Source organism: Haliotis asinina, chromosome 1, assembly GCF_037392515.1.
Source record: "Haliotis asinina isolate JCU_RB_2024 chromosome 1, JCU_Hal_asi_v2, whole genome shotgun sequence".
NCBI classification, from domain to species: Eukaryota; Metazoa; Mollusca; class Gastropoda; order Lepetellida; family Haliotidae; genus Haliotis; species Haliotis asinina.
Window position 1 is genome coordinate 33,840,073 of NC_090280.1, and position 24,961 is coordinate 33,865,033.

Consider the following 24,961-nt stretch of genomic DNA (forward strand, 5'->3'; position numbering starts at 1 on the left):
TATGCTATACCCAGATATTACACATGCTGGAAACTGTACCTCTTTTGGCCTCGGTACTGAAATCTACAAAAAAAAACACCCCATAACATTTAAGGGTTATTGTAATGTATGAACGTAATGTACGAGTTTTTCTTAAACTGTGGTTCTATACTCTGAAATCTAAGACGCTGAAAACAGTACATGTACTCTTTCGGGGCTCTGGTACTGATATTTACTAAACACCAAAACATTGTTTTAATTATAAAAGACGTGTGAATGTTTCTGTATCGTATAAAAGTTATGTACTGAAAACACTTCTGCTATATTCTGTCGAGCGCCTTGTCAACAACTGATTTAGCCCATCACCATATGCCTCGTGTGTGTTTTCACAATAGGTCTCTTATCAGATCTAAAACGCATTTTCCTGACAACTATCTCCAACAGATGCTTGATTTTATCAAATAAGAAGTAATCTGCCTCTGACACGATATCATTAACTGCTCTATTGTCGCCAAAGCCTGTTTCGTTATCCAATCTTAATACTATTACCCTCGCAGCTATCCTTTATAAAGTCAGATTCTCAGCTGATAATTGAATCACAGTCGACACGGTGTCATCGCGAGATACTATCAACCTCGCAACTTCTTTTTGTCACACCCAAAATTGTATTAACCTAAAAACTTGCTCAGAGTCATTCCTCCACAACGGTGAATGTACGTAATTAAGTTTCTGCCCAGCCTACTAACGCCTTGACGTTGACCCGTCAACAGGAAACGTTATCCGGCGTTACGAAATTAGGGGACGGGTGGTGGGTTGTGGACTTGGCAGACCCCTGAGGGTATACAGAACACTCCGTGGTGTTGATTTGCAAAGAAAGCATGCTATTATCCAGGTGAAAGGTTATTATTGTTGACAAATAATTTCTTAAGGGGTCTGGGATTACGTTTGGGGTGGGTGACATGCCAGGTAGGTTGGAAGAACCCTAATTAGTCGTGGTGGGTGAGGAAATATTGTCACAAGGGCTCACTGGTCGTTGAGTCTGTCAGTGATGAGGTATCTATGAGTCAGAAGTTTCATGCTTATTTCCCTAATTGAAAATGCCAAAACACGATCCTGGTCATTGACTTTGAAAAGATGACGTTGAGATGTTTGTTCTCTGTCGTTGGCTGCGGAAAAACAAATTAACACTTTTTTAAACATGTTTACAAGATAACCTCTTTGTTCTGTGGAAACCTAAGCATGCATGCTTTGTACACGACTATGGAATTAAGTACAAAGCTGAACTTGATCCTTAGCATGTGAACCTTAGTGTGTATTTTGTCGATTCACTCTGACAAAGCAGCGTCCACGTAATAAATGTTCTTGTAATATTATAAATTTTGGAATACATCTTTTCAAATTGTTTGACACGCAGCAAAGGAATAATCTAAATATATTTTAGTGATACTGAATCACTACGTTTTTACCACTAAAAAGTTTCTACTTACTTCCATATTTGAAAAATCCAAGTCAATACCATAAATAATAGTAGTAATATTTCATAAAATAATGTCCATGTTAATGTACATGGATATTAGCTCTGCTTATTCATATGCTAAAATAGTTAATTAGCTGTATTCATAAGTAACCATGCTACCTTTAACACATGTATATGCACAATACTGATTATGTTCTATTGATCCGGTGCATATTATGGACGTGGATATGCAAAGTGTACAAAAATATGCTGTGAAATAATTTGAATTTCTTGGTCTGTTGATAGACACGGTCGGTTGACTGACAACTGAGAACAATTCCTCTCTTTCTGCAGGTTTGCACTACATGTTGTGTCTGGTAGATACTGATCTACAGAAAAAATGGGGACGTAGGAAAGTACTGATTAATGTCTATTCCGTTCCGATGACCAGCATCGATCTTACAGTGTACTTGTTGTGTTTTGTGTATACCACACTGTCGGGCAAAAGAAAGCCCCACGTTTCATAATGACTTACAATGAAACAGGCGAGAAACATGTGTTGTACGCGTGTGCTAGTTGTGTTGGACTTTACATCTGAAGTGTTCCGACGATTGGTATTTGTGTACAGTGATATATTTGTTCAAACGTGAACTGAGTAAGTGCCTAGAATTTCATAAATATGATGGAGTTTGATGCCGAGTGAGTGAGTGAGTGAGTAAGTGAGTGAGTGAGTGAGTGAGTGAGTACGTTTTAAGCTACCTTCAACAGTTTTGTGTGTGTGAGTGAAAACGTTTGGGAGTACTTGAGTGAGTGTTTTAGTTTGGTGAGTGAAAAAGGAAGGGAGTACTTGAGTGAGTGTTTTAGTGAGTGAGTGACAACGATCCGCCCAGTACCCCAGTTTCACCGTCCCAACTTTATCATGAACAAAATGATGTGTAAAATCTACGAAGAACGGTATTTCACACTTTCAGTAGCGTGTCAAGTTCATGTTGTTGCAAGCCAGAAGCAAAACCGTGGGCAAAAGCATTGCAAGGGAAAAGTAAGAATCTTCACCAGTGCCAATTAAGATCTCAATCATCGGATCCACGCTTGTCCGAGGGACGCAACTCTTCGTCGCATAATTTCGACCGTCTAGATCACTATTCCCATGTAAAGTGCAGTACCAGTTTAGACAGTTTCGTTCAGGTAAATACAGGTTTGTGAATGATTGAACTTCGTTACCCCAACCGCAATCGCATTTCGATCAACTACTTAAATGAGACAAAAGTGAGTACATGAGTACATGTATATCATTATCTGTAATATATCAGCTGGTATGATATGACAACGCCCTAGAAGTTGACTGTAAACAACAAAACTAACAAGTAATAACATCACGTCAAGATTGTCACTGTTCTGCTACAACGAACTGTTCTGCCGCGCCCTCAATGTTCAGTTCGCACAAACTTCTGTTCATATAGGCATATACTGAATAGGAATGCCAATCAAAGAGCCATATATTGAATACTATTTATAGCCAGCTGACAACGACAGAGTCATGCAGCAATACATGGGCAATTAATTTTATGAGTTTTTTTAATAATTGTACATTTTGCATAGGTCAGGTTCAAAGCATTTCACTAACTTCACGTTAACACGGGTGTTTCCGTCGGGGTGTAGGTGGGAGGACGACGGGAACGATAGTTGAAATAAATGCCCAGTTATTGTAAGATGTATTTAAGACTGGTTAATGGGGATTGTTATCGCTGCTATATGAGTTTCAAAGATTTGTTTGTGGTATCATCTGTAACAAGTTAGAATGCTTACGGAGCAGAGGTAACACAATGTGCTGGCGGCGTAGAGTGGTTGGATGGGCGTCTGTATTCGTTCACTGAGACTGTGTGTCTAAGGATATAGTTCTACACTACACTTTAGTGTGTTTTGTTGTTGTCTTTTCTGTTTTTATTATTGTTTGTTTTGGGGTTTTTTGTTTTTGTTTTGTTTTGTTTTGTTGTTGTTTTTTTGTTTGTTTGTTTTTTTTGTTTTGTTTTTTTTTTTTTTGGTTTTTTTGTTTTTTTGTTGTTGTTGTTCTGTTGGTGTTGTTGTTGCTGGTTTTAGTGTTGGGGGAAGGGGTGGGGGGAGGGGGTAGTACGAAAATCGTACACATGCAAATTTCATGTTAAACACCAGTCTTGTTGCACTTTCAAAACAGTCATTGCCTTCATATCGACATTGATTAACTTGGATATATCTGCCATTTTCTTCAAATGTAAATTACAAATAACTCTTTTTGAGAGCATATCTTGCTTCTTGGTCGTGACATATTTCGAATTTAAAACCGACATAAAGCCACATTTTGTTATTCATTTGAAGGAGTACTTGTTAAAGTTGCTTAAAATCAACCCCCACCTCACTCATGCAAAACAGGTTCAGACTGCAAAGATATGAGTGTAATGAAATCCCTCTACTACACATGTCGCCATCCAAAGAGACTAAACATGCCACAATCATCTACTTCATCACCGGACCTCCTACAAAGTAAACGTTTTTACCTCCGTCTAATACCTCCATGGCCAGTAGCTCAGGTGCGTAAGATAAGAATAGACTTGCGACCTCATTACGCTTCTCGTAACACTACCAAACTTGCAATTGTCCCTTTGTTGTCTTGGCAAACACACACATCCAGGAATCTTGAAATGTACATGGGTGGTAAATTGCACTTGAAATACACATTTGTTGACCTGGACAAAACGTCAGTGTTAATGAACCATGAAATTAACATACGATGCTCTCAATGTTCCTCTGAGTTCTTTAGGCAAAGGATTTGACATAAGGTTTCATTTTCTTACTCGGGGGTATAAAATACAAGGTAAATATTTCTGATTGTTTTGAGTGGGCGGCGTATTGTATTGTCATTGACCTTGGTGACAGGTGTAATTGACTGTTAAGTGATATTGACATGCATGTAGATTTCAAAGTTGCCTCGAGGGGTGTTGGATGCTTTGTCCGATTTTTAAGGTTATATGTTCGTTTGTAAAAGAGTTCGCTTTATTGCATAAGAATAAGACTAGGATTGAAAGTTGTTACTAAAACGTTGTAACCTAACTACGAGAACCCCCAAATTAACCTGAACCAGCCATGCGACTTCGTTAACTAATCTGTTCAATTTCATTTTTTTTCATGTTTTTCACTATATTCATTATTATTATTTGCATTATGTTCAGCATTGTTTATAGTTATAATAATAGTCACTATTTCCGTCTTTATCACTAAACGTTGTATCAACATCTTTGGATCCATTTTAGTCGCAATATACACTAACCCTCCTTCCTTGATGAATTTATCAAAATCTATTCAAGTGAGTGTGAAACATTCTTCTGCATTTTCTTGATAAACAATATGAAATCATATGGTCATTAAAAAGCTGTGATGTTAAGCTTTCTTGTAATACCTTCGACTATGTCTTTGGTGGTTTTATAAAGTAATTCATAAAGGTAGGAGGTAACGTATCTTTTGTCGTGTTGTCGCCGATGTGAGGTTAATGTTTAACACACTCTCTTTATCGATATCACAATCCGGTTATCTACATCGCTGTGTTTTTGTCTACTTCACTTTTCATCATTAGGTATTGTAAGCGCACTTGTCGAACCCCGTCATTTAAGAAGAAACAAACGCTGAACAAACCTTCTCAAAAAGTTTGTTAAAACTGGAAAATACAGGTTTTATGGAATATTCTCACAGATGTGAAGTGTCAATTTGATTTTCACTAATAACTAACCAGATCAATGTATTGTTAATTCGCTGTTAGACATGACTGTTTAGATAATGACTGAAAAGTCGTCAAAGTCATTTATAGTCAAATTCAATGATTGACATTAACGTCAGAAACACAAATTTAAGCGGAAAGAATGGATCTTTGAGTTAAACAAATTTGTTGTTTCCTGGCCTGTAAATATAATACGCGATTGATGTTTTCTAGGAAAGTTGCTTAACATGCATCGAAAACACAACGACAAGCAGAACCCTGCCACCGAGTCGTGAGATGTGTGCGGATCATGCATTTCTTAAGGTGAAATATGTTTTTTATAAACATTTTAATTTTGCTCTGATTCACGGTGAAATTAGTCATTGATATGGCCCTGGGTTAAAGTCACGCTTTACTTTCCGACAAATATTGTGTTGAAATGTTTTGTCGGTTATCTGTTCGAATAACGTCCCTTTGGCTAGGTAATGGAAGAGAAAAATCAGTACGTTCAGTCTGAAGCCTGGTTGCGATAGGTATGCAGGACAATCTGTCCTTTGAAGCTTGTCTGCTGTAGAGGCCATGTACGAGTACTAAGTCGTAGAGCGGTTACTTCCCTTCGTTACTTCAACACGTAAACTCAGTCATTTGGAGACGTTCTGAAGCTGTCAGTTCTGTGAAAATAGACATTTCTGAATATATTTACATTCTGTTTGCATAAGCCTAAAATCGTATCGAGGATATTTTAAGAAAATCAGAAACGATGAATTCACGATAATGTTCGACAATACTCAGGTCCCGAAGCGTTGATCCGTGAAAGCCCCGCCTCGTTTTCATCAAACGAATCTGATTGGCTTGAGAAGTAATCACGTGGATTCTATTTTCGCTGCTGGCTATTTGCAGACGTGAAAGCTGCAATGAGCTACAGTTAGTTATCACCCCTCAGTTGGTTTGCCCGAGGGTAAGGATTTTATGCCTCGGTGAATCGGGTGGGTGATTTTGAATGGCAGACATATCACAGTGGGAGTATAGGTGGGGCTAAGAACTGTGGCAGTTTAGTCAAGGAAGCAAGAGAGCGAGCGTATCACACCAACTCGACGGTCGTGGATTTAACACGGGACTGTTAAGCGTGTTCTGAAAAGTGGACTGTGTATTGATAGACTGGATATTCTGTGGATATACATGAATTGTTGGTAAGTATTTTAGAATTTCAGAAGTTCACATGTATGTTAAATCAAATATGATTATCAACTCTGTTTTGAATGAAACCAAATCACGTGTTGAAGATAAAATATACCCCTTAAGGAAGACAGTAGTTCTTAGTATGCTGACGTTTTTACTTCTTCTGTTATAAGTGACATTTTAAAATGTGTTTTGTCTGTTAAATAATGCTGAGGGACCTTTAACATATGTGTATGCTTCATATACATGCATTCGTCATTGAAACCGTCATGCACGTGTGTCTGTTGCATAATCCTGAACAGCCAAACTTAATGTCAACTTTTTTAATGTAATAAAAAAATTCCGGTGGGATAAAATAGTGTCATGTTTCAAAGAAGGGCGTCACAAAAAAGACAACAATGTCTCTATCACAGTATCACAGATAGTCCTCTGTGACACGTCTCTGTGACAGCGTTGTGACAGTTACATCCGACTGTATGTATTAAGTAACAGCAGCATTCACCGGTTGCCACAGTGTTGAATGGGCCCATGATAACCCAACCAGTAGGCTTGCCTTGTCATTAGCATACATACAATGCTTATTACACCAACGTGTTACATATCCCCTATCTTAAACCACGGGGATCAGGCGTCGATTTCTCGTGGTAGATGAATGTGGGTTGCTGATTGCGTTTGTATTTCAGTCGATCAATATTTTCACAGGTGGTAGAAGTCGAGCTACCAGGGCTGTCGCTGGGTTAGAAATCGTACAATAACTCGGACATCTTGTAAATACAACTTTGAAAGGAAATTCCTGCAGTATGCGAGTTATGCTGATTTAACGATTTTAGCTGCACCAAGTAGTGGTAAAGACCAACATAAGTAGGGTTGAAAACGTAATACTTTTACGTGGATTTTACAGGTTTGATGGCGGCAAATCGCAAAACATACAACCTGGGATTCCAAGCTACAATCCGTTTATTCTGGATGTTTGGACACTACAAAACATCTATTGCAAAACGTGTTGATACATCACGTTTGCATTTCCGTGCATCATTATACGAGATGTTCTTTCCATGTAAGGGGGCAGTGTGGTAGCCTAGTGGTTAAAGCGTACGCTATAACAGCCGAAGACCCGGGTTCGATTCCCCTCATGGGTACAATGTATGAAGCCTATTTCTGCGTCCCTCGTGTTTATGTTGCTGGAATATGGCTAAACCCGGCCTATAACTCGTTATCTGACTATCTCACTTTCCATGCATGGAGTTGAACCTTGTGACATTGATTCACGGGCTTCCAACAGGAAAGCACTGTTAACGCCAAAACGTTTGTGCTTAATTAATTCAGAAGCTGTCGGCAATAAATGTCTCTCAGAACTCACCTCTGGGTCTGTAGTGTCACTCAAACAAGTCATATGGGACGTGGTTTTACTGGTTAATTGGTGGTTTGATATATGAGAGTCTGTTGTAATATATTGTGCATTTTATTGCGATATAAACAGTATTCGTCTCTTAAATTGACTTTAAAAAGAGTGTTTGGATTAGCAGAATGGTGCTGAATATGAACCCCATTGCTGTTCAGTGTGAAACATTCTGCCGTTTAATGTGTAATCTAGTGCTGTTCAGTGTGAAACATTCTGCTGTTTAATGTGTAATCTAGTGCTGTTCAGTGTGAAACATTCTGCTGTTTAATGTGTAATCTAGTGCTGTTGAAAGTAAAGCCTGCTGCTGTGTATGAAATGTAGAATTGAGCATCATAAGTTTGGCTATGAAACGTTAGTTTATAGCCGCGAAATGTTTTTGACTGTTGCCTCGTTGTTCAACCGAAAGCGATACTTCATGCATTCCTGCATTTGTACCTGTGCAACGCGCTGATGGTATGGCCTAGTGGTTAAAGCGTTCGCTTGTCACGCTGAAGACCCGGGTTCGATTCCCCTCTTGGGTATTATGCGTGAAGCCAAATTCTGGTGTCCACCGCCCTAATATTGCTGGAACGTCGATGAAAGCGGCGTAAAAATTCAACATTGTCACTATGTACACCATATCCGAGTTATCCCGAAATGTTAGGTAGCAGATACCTATTTGTATTCATCGTAGACGGGTATGTAGCATCTCGCACCACCCATCTCGATTTGTAAGTGATTTGCGAAGTAACAATTACGATGGGGCATGACTCACATTTAATACATGCACTCAGCATGGGGCGATTCCCGTCGAATGGTGACAGGTCATTTCAGGTTGCCATCAACAAGTGTCTATTTCAGTGTTAGCGGTATATCAACCACTGGCGATGTATCATCCAAATACACGATTAAGATAACGTTGTAAGACGGCTGTTGTGATGCAACGTACATGGTAAAGACTCTCCAGAAGCAGGAAATGTTACGGTCATTGGTCGTGCAGTGGTCGTGCTGGTTGTTGAACAACATGCTGTGTTGAATGTCTTTTGTTTGCGGCGATATTCCATGTAGGTCTTTAGATAAGACGTGTGGAGTGACTGTTCTAAATCTGGCTTGAGTTTTACGCCGCTTTTAGCAATATTTCCGCAATCTTACTGCGGGGGACACCAGAAATGCGCTTCCTACTGTGTACTCATGTGAGGAATCGAACCCGAATGACGAGCGAACGCTTTAACCACTGGGTTACCCCTACCCCCTGCACTCGCAATGGTACTGTGCTGGTCTGAAATATTAGTCGCTTTATACTGCTTATACTGTTCTGGTCATGTGGATACACTGTTCTGGTTTTGTTCGAGTGTTTTGTTTGTTTATTCATATATTGTCATGTGATCTATACCATTTGTTATGAGTCCTTCTCTGTTGTTAGGCTGTATTCATCCATACTCTGCAATGTTCGTGGTTCAGTATGCATAAAATTAATGAACCGAATAGGGCGCCACCTCTCTCGTTATATCGCCCATACGTGGAAGCTAGAGTGTTGAGATATACTGCAGCACAACGTTCACCGATGACAAGGTCTCCACGATTTCAGACGAAAATTTCTAAAGTGATACATTCTCTTCTTTAATAAAAACGTAACCTTGACTTATAACGAGGGACGTATGTCTCAAACAATTCCGGTTACGTTAAGGTAACATTATGCTGAATATAACATTAGCTCGCCTGCATTTCTGACATCATTTTGGACATTTTGACTTTTAGCATAGTTTGCCGTATTTCGTTTGAGCATTCGGTTGTCCATAAAAACAAACTAATACAAAAGAAATTATGTAACTGGCCAAAATGTCAGATGAAGACGCTCAATGTTTATATCTCTAACTTGAAAGCATATTTACCTGACTTATTAATGTGTCATGCGATTTGTAACACAACCCCCCACCCCACCCCAAAAATGGTGAAATATTTCACTCATCCCTCATCAGCGACAGACTGATGAATTACTTAAAGAGTCTATCACTTAATCAAGATTTACGAGGTAGTTATTTCCCTTTGTCATCACCCACAATGGCTTAATCTCTTTGAAGTAGATTATCTTTAATTGCTTTTTAACAAAAACTGATCGCCGTCAGCAATTAAGCTATTAATCGTACGGTTATTGATGAAAGGAAATTGAACAGATTACACCCATGTATAAAACAACGCAGGAGGAAGTCTATTGTTTATCCGAGCGTAAATGATCTGAAACCGATCGGCTCAGTGTCACCGGTACTAGACGCGTTCTATCGACCATGACTACCGAAAATGATCGAAATGTCCCAAATGAATCAACTTGTGACTCCGTTTATTTCGTATTAGTAAACACTAAGTAACATTAAATTCCTGTTCTGCAAAGAAGTATGCGTAGATCGAACTTGGGAAGTCACATAAAAACGCTTTAACACACCGACATACCTGTGTGGACACTTCCTTTTGATGATTGTGATTACACTGTAGGCTCACTGAATATGAGATGGATGTCTTTTATATTAGACTGTAGCTGTGTTACATCCCAGTTGTTTATGACTGTCGTGAGAGCGACTTTGTCAATCGGATGGAATGGTTTGTTCGTTGATATTTATGCCATTGAAGACCGACTGTGTACAATGTAGATAAAGATACAGAAGAGTGTAGTTGGAGGAGGGTGGGAGACAATGAGCGGAGGGAGAAAAAGAGGAGTAGGCATTGATAGTAAGAAGGGAGACAGTCATGTAGAGTGTGAGAAAACACGAGAAGAGGAAAACAAGGGACGAAGGGATATAGAGAAGGGAAGATAGAGTAAGGGAGGGAGACAAGGGGGGGGGGAGTGGGAGTTGAACGCAAGGGAAAGTAAAGAAGAAAGAATCAAGGAGAGACTGAGAGAGAAAGAGAGGAAGAGGAGAGGAGAGACAGACCGACAGTAGGGAATAACAAAGAACACAGAGAAAAAACACTTCCACATTCGACAGAATGGTCCTATCCCCCAACACACCCCACACAGGCCGGCCACGCACACACATTATCTATCACCAGTTCCACTGCCACCCCGCCAGCCCTAGTTCTCTACCCCCAACGCAGTGAGGCACGTCCCCCAGCATCTCACCACCGCTGCGGCAGCACGGAGCCTACTGATGCAGCCACACCTTCACCGCGGGGACGACCTCTCGTAACGGAAGCGATTCGACCTTGAGACATTCAAGATGGTGCTGAGAAAAAAAGGGAAGCTCATAGAGATCTATTTGTTCAACTCTCTTCGCAAACGTAATTATTTGACTGCTGAGACAGGTTGCGTTTTTTATTCTCTCTTCAAAATGTGAATGACGTAGGTGATTAGTTTTACATTCTTCTCACAATCATTGGAATACCCCCACAACCACTACGCATGTGTGCCATCATATTTTTTAACATTTACCCTGGATCATGTAAGATGCATACGTCCGCACGTAAAAATAATTTCCTTTTAAATAACTGCTTGGGTGTTTTTCTTTACTATCCAACTCTACCTTCCCTCATTTGCATATTTATTTTTTTTTGTTTTTGCATTTTCCTAAACCTTTTTCTAATGATGAAATCATGCATGTCTGGCTTCGTAAATCGATTCATTAAAACACGCGCGTTGGCAGAACTCCTTTACTTCACTATCCTTTCAAATCCTTTGTGAATGTTTACACAGGCCAAATTGTCATGTATATGTATTGATGGACGTTAATGTGTGTGAAATCATAATCTTCTTAAATATATATTTGAAAAGGCGTAATCATTCCTGAACCGAATAAAATGAGGGAGAGAAGGCAAGGGAATGGGGGCGAGAGAAGAAATTACCCCGTTATCCAGTATGGCTTAAAACAATGTTTACTCACTCAACATTTTACTGATGTGAATGTCCTACGTCCTCCTTTTCAAAATACCATCCCAGTTTTGTGGCACTATATTTAAAAGTGAACATATTTTAAGCGTACAGGAGATGAATTCTATATTTAGAAAAATAAATTCTTTATGCCTTCCTTTCGACAACTCTCGTGACGTTGTATAGGAGGAAAATTTAACAAAGCTCTCGAAGTGTCCCTATTGAAAATATCTTATCGACAAACATAAGGGGTAAACATCATCTTCAAACAGCAATTATAATTTTAGTTCAAGCAAACGTTATCTATTCTTACCGCTCCAACACCGGTACTTCATACCAAAGGGGCTATTCATGAAAATCAACGATATATTTTACAGCGGAAATGTGTACGCGAGGACAGTATTTGTTCTTGTCGGCGTTGTTCACACGAACACGTTTGAACTATATTGACACCGGTTGAAGTTTTTTTTAACTTGCATACCTTCTATCGGTTCTCAATCAAAATCTGACATGCACCAACGGCATACTACAAAACAGCGGGATCTCCTGTCCAGGAAATATTCGTATAAGCGGAGTCAATTTTCATTTGGGTTATCCAAGGGCTAAATATCTAGACAGTTCTTGAAACACATACCCTGTACATTTTTATTAGCGACATTAGTTGTTAGGAAAACGTGACACTTATGTCCTCACGTGAACTATTGTGTTTACTCACATATCAAAATGCCGGCCCTGTTGGCGATGGGATCTTCCGGTGTAATAAAACCCACTGAAATATTTGCAAGGGGATTTCTGTAATTCGTTGGTCGACTGGGCTCCTTGTGAAATGAAAATTCATACACTTTGGCGTTGACTTGACAGCCTGACATGGTCGGGGATTGTCTGCCTCGATCCTTCTGATGATTTTGGAACGTTTCTAGACTGTTTTTGAAACACCTGTTTGATGTCGTGAGCGTTTGACATATGCAATATAACACTGTTCTGTCTAAGTCAAAGCAACGAATGTAAATACTTCGAGATAGACAAGTTACGACAGAGACGTATATTGTGATTTAATTAAGCATACGAATGAAGGTTCGACATGTCCTTGAATAATTCATGTAGAAGACATACGCAGACTACTAACTATTACCAGGAATAATCCTTAATCTGTATATGGGCTCCCTGCTATTACTTACGTAAGTTCGAGACGGCAGAGTTCGACACTTCGGTGTTTGTAATCATTTCTGTTAGTTTAAGACAATGAAAACCCAGTTTGTTTGAAGTCATGTTGCAAGCAGTCGATCATGTCTGAACATGTGTACTTACAAATTCCGGAAGCTTTATGCATTCCCTATAAATCAGATGCTGAAATCCATAATTTCCGCTTCGTCTGTTCCACTTCTTAATGCCAGTCAAAGCTTTGTCTTTCCAGAGTCTCTCTTTCCATACGTTTCCATGGAATGGCGACATTATTGCATGAGGGCAGTAATGATAGCCTAGTGGTAAAACCCGTTCGTTTGTTACGATAATGACCCAGGTTCGAATCCCTCAAGGTCTGACGACAGTTTCTTATGTCACCGTTGTCTCATTGCTTGAATTATTACAAACTACGGAATAATGTTACACTCACCTACTGAGTTATAAACGCATATAACATTTAGTCTTCAGGAACAAGGTCCTCACGAGGTTTACAATCTCTGGTATTAATGAAGACATAGCTGACTGAAGGACTTGACATTTATTCATTATTTCAATACGACGTTCCGATATAGTTATTCGTAAGGATACAACCTGAATATAAAAGTCTGTCGGGTAAGATTACTTCAAATGTCAAACCAAGCCGCAATGTTAACGATAGGGGCGAACTGCCAAAGTAGTTTAAGGTAAAACACAACACCGGACAAAAGACTAATTACGCTAAAATCATAAAATGACACCCGTACCAACCGTTTAGTTTTGAAACCACCCATTCAGAGAGCTAGGAAAACATATATTTAGGTGGGCGTTATCTTATAATCACAAGATTATCTTAATCCGGTGGCGAGTCACAGCAATCGGTGCGAGTCCACCTCGCTTTCATGTTGGCTCCTTATAAGCTGACGGGTTATCAGTTTCATAAACCAAGCTTATTGTCCCCACCTCCTCCCCCTACCCCCAAGCTGAGAGGACTCAGAAGGAACGTCACGCAAATTAACATGAGATAACACGGCGTCACTAGTGACTGGTTCTGTATAGGCGAGCGCTGAGTGGGGAGTATTCCTATGATCGTTCATAAGAATGATGTAAGCTAGATCAAGGTGTGGTGACTTCATTAGACGTGCACAGGTGCAGGTGTGTTGATGTTTGGATGAAGTCGGTTTGGATGTAAATTCAAGATCGGACTGAGGACAGAAGCACTTGTTATTGAACACGTAAGTAATATATGATACGTGTGTGCGTGTAGGAATGTGATTGCTTAGTTACCACTATCAAACGTGTTTCGTGTGGTGTCGTGGTAGGAAAATAATAAATAATAAACCATACTAGTAATCGATATTTTTAATATCCATGAGTTTTGCGATAGTAAAACATTAATCTTACTTACAGATGAAGGTAACAAACAGACGTATCAGAGTTAAGGCATTGGGCTAGCTCAGTGGTTAAAGCGTTGGCCCTTTCCGCCGAAAACCCGGGTTCGATTCACTACGTGGGTACTAATGTGTCACGCCCATTTCTTGTATCCCCGATCATGATATTCCTGGAATATTGGAAACAGAAGGGTAAAATCAAACTCACCCAGAGTTTGGGAAATTAGGCAATTAAGGGAAATTGTGACTATTTAATCCATTTCTTTAGAAATAGTTCATCTGTATGGATAAACATGGCGTATGTTAATTTTTCTCATTTGCATTTGCACTGTTTTTAGTATGCTCTCAAAATGAAATATCTCCTATTTTTTCAATGGTCTATTAACGTATCAAGATGCACAGGGCTGAGACTGGCCAATGAGGTACTTGTCATTACACTGTAAAACTTGTTCGTCAGTCTGCTGCTTGGGTGTCGGGTTCTGTTGCCATGGGGGAAACATTAAGAGAGTCTTTAAATAACGAATCTCGAATTCCTACAATCCTAGCAATGTCATACGGGGGTATTCACTGGGTATTCATACCGAAAGTCACTTAACTAAGGGACAGGCATGTACAACTCAAAAGCGCTAGGCGGAGTGACACATTCAGAGACCAGAGCGTCATCTCACTCGTCTAGACGCACGCGACTAGACAAGTGCCATGAAACTCGATAGGCCTCGGTTTGTGAGAAATACTCTCCTGTCCGTTCAAATACTTCACATGACCTGTGCTCTATCCAGACATGTTGGTGATTTGGGAAAGGTGGAGCGTCCATTAGGTATGTACGGGGGATTTTGTCCAGCGTTTGTTCACCGTTTTGTTGAACTGCGAGTAAATACGGACATTGTGTTGCTGTGGACAAAGGTCGACATTTTCTGTTAACGATGGAGTTGAGACGATATTTCTCCTTAATGAGCAGAGACTGACTTCGATTTTTGTGAGTGAGTATGGTTTAACGCTGCCTTCAGAAATATTCCAGCAATATGACCCAGGGGAGACACATCAGAAATGAGCTTCACGCATTGTACCCATGATCGGAGCCAAACCCCGGTCCTCGTGACAAGCGAACACTTGAACTACGGTACCACCGAGGACCACAGTATCTACGGTTTCGAGTACAGTGAGCCATGTTTATAGCGAACCCACTTGTGACGAACTATCGCATATAACGAACTTTTCCCAGGCCATTTGTTTTTCTTTTTAGTTGAACTGCTAATAACAAACTTCGGCTATATCGAACTAAAATTGGTGGTCCTTTCGAGGTTAAGCAATCCCTTTCCAAAAGATTTGTTCAGATTTGCTTAAGTAACAAGTCAAAATATGTGTCCACCGTCCTGAATAGTAAGTACCGGAAACTGAGACACAGTTTTAAGTAATAATGCATTTGATATGATAGCACCAATGGATGTTATGTAGGACAAGGTAATGACGATTGCTCTTAACATGTCCACGTTTCTATGGAAACTCTGTTATTCTCATCGCATCAAAAATCATAATAGAAAGTCCACTGACGTACATAGAGTTACGTAATGACCCGACGATCGGATAAGTTTAAACCATCATCTTGTCGCCATGGTAACGATTTCCAGATACTCATTTTATCATTCAAATATTCTTTGATTGACATTGGTCTAAAGACAGACGTGTTTCATTATATATGTATCTTCCATAAAACAGCATCAGGGCTATTCGGGGAGCAAGTTCATCCCCAAACATGAATAAAGATCCCCGAAGATGTGTCTATATCCCTATTCAATCATATGTGACGAGGGTAAGCTAATTAGCACAACGGGTATTCTATTGTGCTGCGCTACTAGGTAGTGAAATGAACAACCTATTGTTAATATTTCATGAAATGTGCAAATGAAGTACAAATGAGAGATTTCTAATATACCCAAAGCCTTTGTCTAGTCAACACAACCCACCACGACTAAACAATGTGTTCGTGATGGTGTTGACTATATTTACGATATGGACAATGTTGACGATGTTAATACGATTGCACTGATTGTGCAATGTTTGTTATTGATTATACTAGTAAAGGAAGGGCGAAATTATTAATACGTTAAAACATCATATCGCGTTATAAACTGACATATCTCATGTACATTGCATTTAATGGGTCGGTATGTTAACCCGCACATGTTCAGGTTTACCTTTTGAGAAACGTTTAGTAAACATATTTACGATAACCTTTTTTCCAGGAATATCCTTCTTGTCATTAAATCTAGTTTAAACAAAACCGATACACATGTATTTAGATCAGATAATCCCGATATCAGTTTTTAATACACTGAAGTCTGTAACGAATAGAATTAATAGCTACAAAGTTCTGATGCGGCGTTAAGCAATATTCACACGTATAAACACGTATAAACGTATGCTTGTCACTGGATGAACAGTGTATATTCAAGTTAAGTTTTCCGGGCATATATTCAATGCTTACCGGAGCGAAAAGTGTATTTATTGATGAGTAATACCAGCAATAGTTCGTGCACTACATTCTTTTTACCGTCGACAGTTAAAGAAATTTTGTATCCAGTTCTGCATGAAATGAGTTAAATCTTCTGTCTGGTTCTCCATCTGTTGGTTATCAGGGCTTATGTACCTTCTGTCAATACCAACCGAATGCCAAGTCTGCAATCGCTCATACTGCCATTCACTGGCTTGAACATGCATCGCAATGTTGTACATACATCTCCCATGAACCTAAACAATCAGCAAAGAGTATGTCGTTCCTTGCAAAAGTATAAGAATTGACTCTCGTCCCGGTTGGGCGGTGTTCGTTGAGACGTAGACGTTTATTATACACATGGAATACGCTACACTATAATTACAGCAGCCGTGTTGTCATATTAACATTCCACACCAGAAGCCCATCACAGATGTTTACTGTCTCCATGGCTGTGCCGATTGCCTCTTCCTACGACGGGCGCGCTTTTTGGGTCATCAGCCCTGAACGAGCATTGTTGGTTGAATTTGTTATGTTCTGTGTCATTGAACGTGAGTTTAGTCAGATGGCTTAAGTGTTCAGTGTCAACAGATGACGTATTAAGTATGCGATTGCCTTCTACCACAAGGTTTGTTGAAAATTATCGTACTATACTGAACCTAGTTTGTAAGTAGTTTTCTATGTCGTTTCCAGAAGGACCAGCCAATTTTTAGATTCTTCGTAACAATATAGGTCCTCAGCTACCTGTGTTTGTTATAATAAGCGATTTATACAGTCATGTGGCTTGGACTCGTTTTGGTGAATGGATGCTCTTTGTATCAACCACTTGTTTTCTGATCCTGACTCACAGGTTCCCGTGATGTAGCTTGAAAACTACAGCACTAAACAACTAAAGAAACGTTCACTATCAGAAAAAAATACTTTCACTTTAACCTCCAAGCGTTAAGGCGTTCTCTTAAAAAAGTTCTATATCAGTGGGATTCACTAATGCTTTATTAATTGTTGGCGTTATGAGAATACCTGGTGTTTGGCGCTATATAAATGGACACACTATAATTATTATTAACCAAGCTTCGATTTCGGACTGGAGACCACCTAGCCTAGCTGCATGGGGCGGGTTGTATGTAGCAGAGTAATTATTTACATCCGAGTTGCATATTTAAGCGTCCATCAACACTGGTCTCAGTGCAGTATGTCGACATTTGCTGTTCTCATTATCAATACTGAATTACCGGACCCGTCTTGATACTTGCATATGTACTTTGAGACCTGGGATTACAGCTGATTGTAACAATGGAACGAAAGCGATGCCAATAGAACGACCTGTGATTATGTACTCAGGACCGTGTCATAGATCAGATCAGACCTTAAATCAGCCATCCTTCATGAACATGGCCGGAGACCAGAAGACAGATTTTGATGATTGCTAATTGCTATGGTGGAAAAAGGAAATAATCCGACACGTGTCGGACCAAACTCCCGCGCAAAATATGCCAATATGCCATACAATAGGTGTGTATTATTCCGGTTTTCTATCGTCGATGCGCACGCGCTCCTAACCCTAATTGCATTCCATAGATCAATCCGAATGTCACACGATCTGAAGGTTCTCTATCAATAACAGCTTTCTACAGGAATACCATACTTGAGGCTTTTGTGTTGTGCGACATCCATAGACATTTTTTTCGCCTAGTTGTCTTGATAATTTATATGAACCGATGACCGTTCAAATCGTTTTGGTCTTCCACCAGCTGGCGAATACTGTCTGCTTTCACCGCGTGCCAAAGAGAAAAGCAGACGGCAAATATGCATAGCTTTTTGACCTTGAAGAGTATATACGTCCGCGCGGTATCTTGTTTGACCACCGGTCATTAGCAGGTTGATCATGTTTGTCCCTTAATCTCTCAATACTGTCCAGTATAAATTTACCTGAGAGAAAGAAAATGATTTCCTCTTTGTATATAATACTCACGTTTAGCAGATGGCTCCAAGAATTGATGTCGGGTTTAAGTATGTTTGCCATGTACAATGGGTAAATTTGTTCTGATCTTGTGTATATGGTTAACGGATTGATATTATACAGTGTTGGTTTATTATTTAAAGCGACAACTGTTCTAATGATATTTGATAGTACGTCTGTCCAGAGAGTTGAAGGTCGATGGTTTGATCCTGGGAGGATCATGTTAAAGACATAGAAAGGCTGAGTGAGAATGGGTTTACGCCGCTTGTAGAAAAATTCCCGGAGGGAGACTCCAGAAATGGGCTTCACACATTGTACCCGTGTGGGGAATCGAACCCAGGGCCTAGGTTTTCGAAGCTGTCTTAGCGCTAAGATAGTCGTAAATACCATACATTAAGTTACGACTATCTTCGCGTAAAGAGAGTTTCGAAATCTAGGTCCAGGTCTTCAGCGTAACGAGCGGGGGCTTTATCCACTCACTGTATCAATAATTCGTTTATGGTGCTCAAACTCTATAACCTAAACATCGACGTGATCAATCAGGAGACGATGACTAAAACCAATTCCCAAACTGAAATACCAAAGGCACCTTCCTCACAAAACCCACAAAACAGGCCTCCTTCCACAGAGCGGCTGTAGCAGCATGGCAATCACAAGTCTTCCACTCTATTATCCCATACTTACGATAATCGTAACTCTATGAACGCTTACCGACAAGGCTCCAGGGTTCCGTTCCACAAAGCGAGCGTAGTGCTTAGGTGATCGTAACTCCCATACTTTAATATTGGCTTACTAAAGTCATGGCGAAGCGATCGCTTTGTAAAATGTGTCCTGGGCCTAGATTTTCTCAACTCTCATAACGCTAAGATAGTCGTAAGTACATCTGGGTCCGGGGCCCCGTTCCCCAAAGCGATCGTAACTACCATACTGTTATATAGCCTTACAACAGTCGTATCGCTACGATCGGTTTGAGGACAGGCCCTGGATTCAGCCCCACAAAGGAAATCTCAGCGCTAAGATGATCTTATATCGCACACATTGTAATAGATTTACGACAGTTATAGAGCTACGATCGGTTTGAGGAACGGGACTTTCCTTGCAACGATCTCGTTTATTGAGACTTCACATTTACCCGGGACGCACGTACAACCGTATAGCATATTGTCCGCATGGCAATCCTAAATATCCCACTCTCTCACAGACATACGATAATTGTAACTATAAGACAACTTTTCCGACATGGGTCCTGGCCCTCCCTTCCATCGATCTAGTTTGATGGGACTATAGTTACCCGAGACGCAGATGCTACCAAATTGTTTAGATCGCCACAAGTCAAGAAATCCAGGAGTCCACAAGCCACATCTTCCACCACACGCACGCGACCTTCCAGATAGCGCATCTAATGTTTCCATGTTTCTGCCACGACTGTTGTCTTGGGCTGTTTCTGGCCAGTTCACCTGTCTACCACCTGTTATCCAGCACCACAGATCAGCTTACTAAGCACCTTCACTAATTACGCGACACGCGACAATCGCCATTCTTTTTAAGTCACGTGATACTCAGTGAGATTTATTGGACAGGAAAAGAATTTGTTGAGTTCAATGTGCACCGCAGTTACCTCCCCTCGATAAACCCAAACTCTCCTAAAGACTTTTCACAGGTATTCTGTTATGTAGGTTGTTTCCTGACGAGAACCAAATGTCTTAGACTGACGTTTAGTTTATATTCATTGTTCTAGTAGCAAGTGTGCATCAGATGAAGGGCGAAGATGAAATTTTCTGAGGTAGATGATATAAGTCTGTTTCATGAAAAATTACGAAACATCTGTATCAGTGTGATATTATATATTAACGGAATATTTTATTTGTTTTTCTTTTGTTTTATTGCAGTATTCTTTGATGCTTACCGTTGGATTATCTTCAGTGGAACCATCTCTCGACTAGACGCAACCAACCACATTTGGTAAGTGTGACGACACAATTTGATTGGCAGTTAAATGTTAGATTACAAAACAGGAAGCGAGTTGGATACAGATATCAAAACACATTTTGGTCTATATCGAAACCCAAGCGATGTTTGTATTCAGTTTTTCGTTCTCCGTTAACCCGACAATGAAGGTATAGTTGGAACACTCAGCGTTTAGTGGGCACAGCAATAGGGGCTGTTGGGTTTCTGTGAAGGCGTGGTCTCTTTAATAGTTATACTGTTCGTATCCAAACCATTTGGTTCACCATTGGATGTAGTGACGCTTGGCTTGAAACGCTGTACGAATCTACACCGAAACGTCGTTCTATGCGAAACAAGACGTTGTCATCCATATAGAGAATGATTTGGTATTCACACAACAACGTATAGAATGAGTATGAGTAGCTTGTAGAGAGTAGCATTCTTGCCTAAAGGGATCATTTGTCTGTGTTTTTCGTGCCCATTTCAGGATCATAACTGTTGATGGTTGCACACAACAACGTATAGAATGAGTATGAGTAGCTTGTAGAGAGTAGCATTCTTGCCTAAAGGGATCATTTGTCTGTGTTTTTCGTGCCCATTTCAGGATCATAACTGTTGATAACTGTTGATTATGAGTCTTGACAGCTGACCTCTTTCTGTATTTCCCCGTACATCTTTATATTGACCAATATGACGACTGAATTCGACACATCAAGGTGAAAGTTGTCCCAGTTTCAACGGTACTGGCATCGTGTGTTGCCCCATACTATCTTAAAATTATTCGATCAAAGCCTAGACATGAAATTAGTCAGTCTTGAACATCAGGACAGGACCCGTCAGAACTTCAACCTAAATGAGTGATTGAACTACGTTTTACGCCGCAGTTGGCAATATTCCAGCAATATAACGGCAAGGGGCACGAGAAATGGGCTTCACAGAGTGTGGCAATGTGGGAATCGAACACGGGTCTTCTGCTTGGCGAGCGATCGCTTTAACTGCACGGCTACCTCACCGCCCCTCAACCTAAATGATCATACCAATTGTATCTGAACAGCTGACAAGGTCAATAACCGCTTGTATGAATACATTAACTCTAATCTTGTAGATCAGCTACATAAATTGCAATTGGAGAATCTCTCAGTTTCGTTTAAATTGTATTTCATTGATGCCCACTTCTCCATAAAACTTACCAGCGGGAAGAAACTTGATGACCCGTTAAATGGCCAATAAAATTATATATTCAGACGGGTGGAGCGTTGACAATAAACCGAATCTCTGAACTTTATTTTCCACTCCTACAGTTTGCATTAACATGAACATACACAAACTATACACACTGCCCACAGTAGCGAGGCGTTCTCCGCAAAACGGTCAGTTTAATGAGTTAGAAATTACACCTGTGGACAACTGACACCGATGTACATTTTCCACTCCTATGATTTGCATACATATGAACCAAAACAATCTATATACTGTAGCTACACAAGTGTAGCAAAGACCTGTAAATGCTTTCGGAACAAAATGGTCAGTTTAATGACGTAGAAACTGCCCCATGGACAAGTGACCATCCTTTACATTAAACGGCCAGGAGGAGTAGAGTTTTGGTGTTATTGTTAATGTTCCAGACACTCAAAGGCCCGCCTCTGCCACGGGTTATTTGTTATACCGATGTCCATTCGCTTGGGCAGTAGTCAGGCATGATTTATGAGCCAATGGCGACAATATGCGCCACGTCCATGACAGGTAAATCATCGCTTTAGGTCCGTGGATTACAAGCCAGCGATGACCAGGGGTGAGTTTAGGGTCATTCCCGTCGTTTTATTGAAACCCGAACTATATAATTCCAACAGAAGAGGGTAGACTTGTATTTCTAAGGAATGTATATTTCACAGACCATCAACCGTTTGAAGATTCCTCTTTCAAAGTGGAGATAGCAAATCTCCTTGACTGACTCCTGTGCATGTTCGTTGAAGCACGAGCATGTACAAAATATTGTATAGCAACTGTTGCTTATGGTTCGGATAATGTAAATATGTTGGTACAATGGCATACGTGTTGGCCAGAGGTCGTTTTGGGGTGACCATGTAGACGTCAATGGCTTGTATCTATCATTGATCAGATTCCTACCGTGAATAACAAAAGTGGTTTTCATCCGGAGCACAGGTCATATTTATGGCAAATGAACAGGCAGTAATAAGGTATGGTGGAAGGCTTTGTTGAAACCTGCTGTATGTCACATATGGAAATAATAAGTGTCATTTTGTGACTATCTAGTCCATGCTTGAAAACTATAAGCGGTTTACATTCCGGTTCAACACGTGGCAAATATGTTGTAGCGTCAGGCATTATTTTCTAGAGATAGTGATGTAAGTTGAGACTGATATATTGAATAGTGGTCAATTGTGGTTGTAGAGTTATCATTATAAAAGTGAAAGACGCTTCACCATTGGTGCTTTCTGCTTAATGTTTTTCTGTCGCGCCATATCACCGCAACCCCTACTTTACTGTTACAAACCCTCACCAGAGACCATATACCTCACCATTCACCGCCATAAGTATTTTTGGAAACTAAAGTATGCTTCAGAAATTCTTTCACTTGACAAGGGAATGTTAAACTGCTCGGACAATGAAAAAATGAACCACATTTATTCATCAAGTTCTGCTTATAATTCTGCATGGATCATAACGTTTTGCCAAACACTCTGCAACATGAGAGCCAGGTGACAAGCCTGTCTTTATCCAAGTCACCGGACATATCGTTTACAGCAATAAACTCGGTCTCTGAACACGGGTAGTGATAGTATTGTAGCAGCGATCGCGCTTGTCTTTGAAGTATCGCGTTTCCTGACTCCTCTCTACACATCAATGCTATCTTGCAGATGGTCACTTGACTTTCCAAGCTTGAGTGGTCATGCATATTCATGAGCGTACACGATGTCATTCTACCTACCTGTAGACGCGGTATCAATACATCAATGTGTGTATTTAACGACTGTGTTTGTCGTGTTCATGTCCCACGGGTTTGCTACGTTTAGTGGATGTACTGCGTATACAAGCATGGGACGTGTGGCTGTCGTTGGACGAGACAGGTGTTCGTGGCGTGAGGGTCAGTTTCAGAAGGGTCTTGACACTTTGGAGTTAGCCTTGGTCAAACACCGATAATGGTCACCAGCAGGACTTACACGCATCTGTTGGGGAGTATGTTGACCATTGAGGTCAGATGATCGTATTGAACATCTCTAGGTTCTTGATGTTTGCTCAATAATCTACCATAAGTATTATAAGTATTAGCACTTATGGTCACAGAACACCTTAGGTTCGGTTCTGATGGTTGGTTTGCTCATCAAGCATTAGGACATGGTTCGAACCCCTGTGTATGTTGTAGTGGTGCTCCAAACAGATTTACAACTTCGACTGTCGTAAGTGCATGCGACGCGAATGGTTTGGATTACACCCTTTCCGAGATTGAACATTGAAACTATTCAGTATTTTTTAGAGATGACTTAGTTTTTGTAGTGAAAACGCTACCGACATGTTGCCCATGCTATTGTTCACTGGATGTCCGATTTGATTTACAATGGTTTTATCAAAACCATGTATGCTTACGTGTATTTATCTTACTCCCATTATCGACAAATACGCCTGTTAGTTAACCAGTGAAACTGGTCGCTCTCAGGTCGCTGGTTTGAAGCCTAGATAACGGGGGATAAGGTAGTCTAGTGGTTAAAGCGTTCGCCCGTCACGCCGAATACCCGGGTTCGATTTCCCACAGGTACAGTAAGTGAGACCCATTTCAGGTATTCCCTGTCGTGATATTGTTTGAATATTGATAAGAGCGGCGTAGAACCAAACTCACCCAACAATCGTCACTAAACCAAACCTGACGATTGACGATCATGATCGCGTAGCCAGATCACCATTACTTAACGAAAACAGAAGCCAATATCCTGTGGGGGAACTCGAGTCAGCCTGTTGTACGAAGACCAATGCAGTTATCAATTGGCAAATCTCTATTGACATTTACAATTAATTTCCTGGCAAGTCAACATTGACATTTAGTGGCTCCAAAGCGGAGGGATCACAGTGTTTATGACATCTAGACCGGCCGGGTTTGCCACTTGCTACCGCTGTTCAGAGTATTGATTGTAGCATTACTCGAGTAAATTCAGTCTGGCCGACATATTGTGTTGATCGTAATCTACGTAATGAGACAAAACAACGTATTTCGTTTAGTTTAAGTTATTATTCGCTTGATTTACACTGTTACCATGAGTCGCACACGATGGTGTGTAGTTAGTATGGGTACGCGTGTGCCCCTGTCCACTCGTCTCTCTTTTGTGTGTGGCCCTCAAGATCCACCGATATAAAAGAATTATCGCAGTAATTATGGCTAATGTATGTTTACCATTGTCGGGTATGTATTTCTAACATTACAA

At 40.3% G+C, this 24,961-nt stretch overlaps 1 protein-coding gene across 3 annotated transcripts in view; it reads left to right on the plus strand.

The window, feature by feature from the left end:
- The window catches only part of LOC137290543 (uncharacterized), an 82,875-nt gene that overhangs the window by 46,601 nt on the left and 11,313 nt on the right, over positions 1-24,961 (plus strand). Inside the window, exons 1-2 of one of the 3 annotated variants that reach the window (XM_067821577.1) lie at positions 6,030-6,349; positions 20,468-20,540. The gene's annotated coding sequence lies outside the window, so the exon portion shown is untranslated. Of the gene's footprint in view, positions 1-6,029; positions 6,350-13,895; positions 13,972-20,467; positions 20,541-24,961 lie in introns of those variants that run through there. The other 2 variants (XM_067821591.1, XM_067821586.1) reach the window with 2 other exon arrangements.